The following is a 2,414-nucleotide window of genomic DNA, read 5'->3' as shown; positions in this document are numbered from 1 at the left end:
AGGACTTCATTGTGACAGATTTAAGGTTGCTCAATTCAAATTCATCTGACGGTAGGAAAAAGTTAGTGGCATCAAGACATGGTTGTTTCCCGTGTATAATTTGTAATGTCTTCTAAAATGGTATAATGTCTTCTAAAATGGTGTTCTTTGGAGTGCTAATCAAAAAATGGTTTGGCTTCCAACAATCACACTCTGTTCATATAATGCTTCTATTTTTATGTTCTTTTTACCCTTACTTAAATGAAAGGAAGAATTGTAATTTTAGAACTTCAACTTTTTGTGCCAACTTATTGTTTAGAAATTAGACAGAAGAAGCTTGTGTTCTTGTTTGACTAAAACATGAAGTATTTTAAACAGAAGTTCTCTAACTAGCAGGTTTTTGCTACGGGTAGGTAAGTTTGCAACATTGAAAAGAATAATCTTTGAACTAGTAATTCTACATTAGATTTCTACACCATGTGTATTCAAAACTGTCTAGGATCCAAAGATATCAACATATTTCCCCCAGCAAACTGGATCAAAAGCAATTCCTATATAACATTGAAGTATTCACATACAATTTACCAAGGTGATAATAAACTACAACTATCACTTGGCGAGCATACAATTATGGCATTCATTTTCTCAAACTCACCCAATTTAAGTGCTGAGCAATGGCATCCCAGATCCTCTGCCAGATCTCATTCACCTCTTCTTCAAAGACAGGCCTCAGCTCCTCTTCGTCCTCCCTTAAAGACCTCCACATTTTCTTCTGGCAATGACTCGCTGAACTTAATTAAAAAATTATGCAACAAAGCTCGTCACAATCACAAACGGTAAATATTTAACACATCTCTCTTTCCACCTCTTAGAAAGAAGCTGCCAGCTAGCTCTAACTCTCCCAAAAGCCATCTCAATCAATCCCATTGCCTGACTGTGCACCGCATTGAACTCTTTCTTGGGTAAATTCAAACTATCTCCTTCCTTATTGGGCCTCAAATAAGGGGTTATAAGCCATGGCAAGAGAGGGAAACAAGAATCGTCCAATATGTATTGAGGAACTGAATTTCCATCACCAAGCTTATAACAAGGCCCATTAATAACTCTCTTGATTCCTCTACTCACGAGAAAAGCTTTGTTTGAGGCAAACTTGATTAAGGTTTTCTTGAACAAGGCCAAGTAGTTGAGATATCCAAAAATCTACCTTCAGAGTCCACCAATGCCTGAACTAAAAACGACCCAATTAAACCCATCAGCTGCCCATCAACCTCGAAACGCCGCAACAATCGGGAAGTGAAATCCACCAAAAACCCACCACAATACGGATGATATCAGCTTGAAAATCGAGGGAATTGCCTAATTTATCGTTGATTAACTTGCAAACTGTGTAGATGGCACGGTAAGTATCAGCGAAGGAGGAAAAACTGAAGCGACAGGCGAGGAATTGGTAAGAGGCACCGTGAGTAAGGCAGAAAACAGTAGCGACCAGGGAGGAATCAGGAGGGAAAGAGGGAGGAAAGAAAAGAGTTGAAAGGAGCTGAGAGAAAGTTGGTTAGAAATTCGAAAAAAGCGGGGCCAAAAGGGTTCGGAGATGGAAGAGGAAAGAGAAAGGAAGCGGTTGAACCAAAGGGAAGGAAAGGGAGGAAATGGAGGGGGACGAGGGGAAAGGAGGAGAATGGCGAGGAAAGAGAGGAGGGATTCAAGGGAGAAGCATTGGGAAGGGAGGAGAAAGAGATCGTGGCTGAGGATGAAGAAATGGGCGACGAAAGTGGCAGAGGAGAGGAGGGAGACCAGTTGTGGGGTTAATGCTTGATTTTGGGTTTGCATTTTTTGAACATGCGCTTGGTGGCAGCAGTTGCGATTTTTGGAATGGCGCGACCAACGCCGGTAGCCATGGCTGTGGGAGGGCAGTGGAAGACTAGTAAGAAAGCAAGCTCTGAGACTTTGACAGGGACTTAAAGTAATGTAAAGCGTTTTGTCTTCTTTGATATTTTTTATCTTTTCCGTTACTGTTGCTGGTCTGCTGGTCGCTGAAAAACTTTCCCAGATCCAAGACTTATCACTACAACTTAGCCATACCAAATTAATTTCATATATTAATAATCATAAAAAAAAATTCATACCCATGTTCACATTTTTACACTAGTTATTGACATATCAAATGACAATTCTATATAGTTATCTTATCATTTTTTTTGTTTAGTTTTCACTCAATCTAACTATAGAAATCAAATTATAAGTTAAAATTTTTAATATAGATATTATGAAAAGCCTTTTTATTATAAAGAGAAAAGCATTTTCCTTGCTGCAATTTATTTGTTATAAAGAGAAAAATATGTTAAAAATGATGTAAACAAATACTAGTATGTTGCAAAGTGCAAAAAAAAAAAAACCTGATTATAATGACGAAAAGAAAGGAAGAATATTTAAAAGAG

At 38.2% G+C, this 2,414-nt stretch overlaps 1 pseudogene; it reads right to left on the bottom strand.

Annotated features, from left to right (window-relative positions):
• Window positions 1–416: 416 nt before the first annotated feature.
• LOC148760670 (uncharacterized) lies at window positions 417–1,921 on the bottom strand (annotated as a pseudogene).
• Window positions 1,922–2,414: the final 493 nt, after the last annotated feature.

This window comes from Theobroma cacao, chromosome 9 (assembly GCF_053813885.1).
Source record: "Theobroma cacao isolate CCN51 chromosome 9, ASM5381388v1, whole genome shotgun sequence".
Lineage (NCBI taxonomy): Eukaryota > Viridiplantae > Streptophyta > Magnoliopsida > Malvales > Malvaceae > Theobroma > Theobroma cacao.
This window is presented reverse-complemented; position numbering and strand designations above follow the sequence as displayed.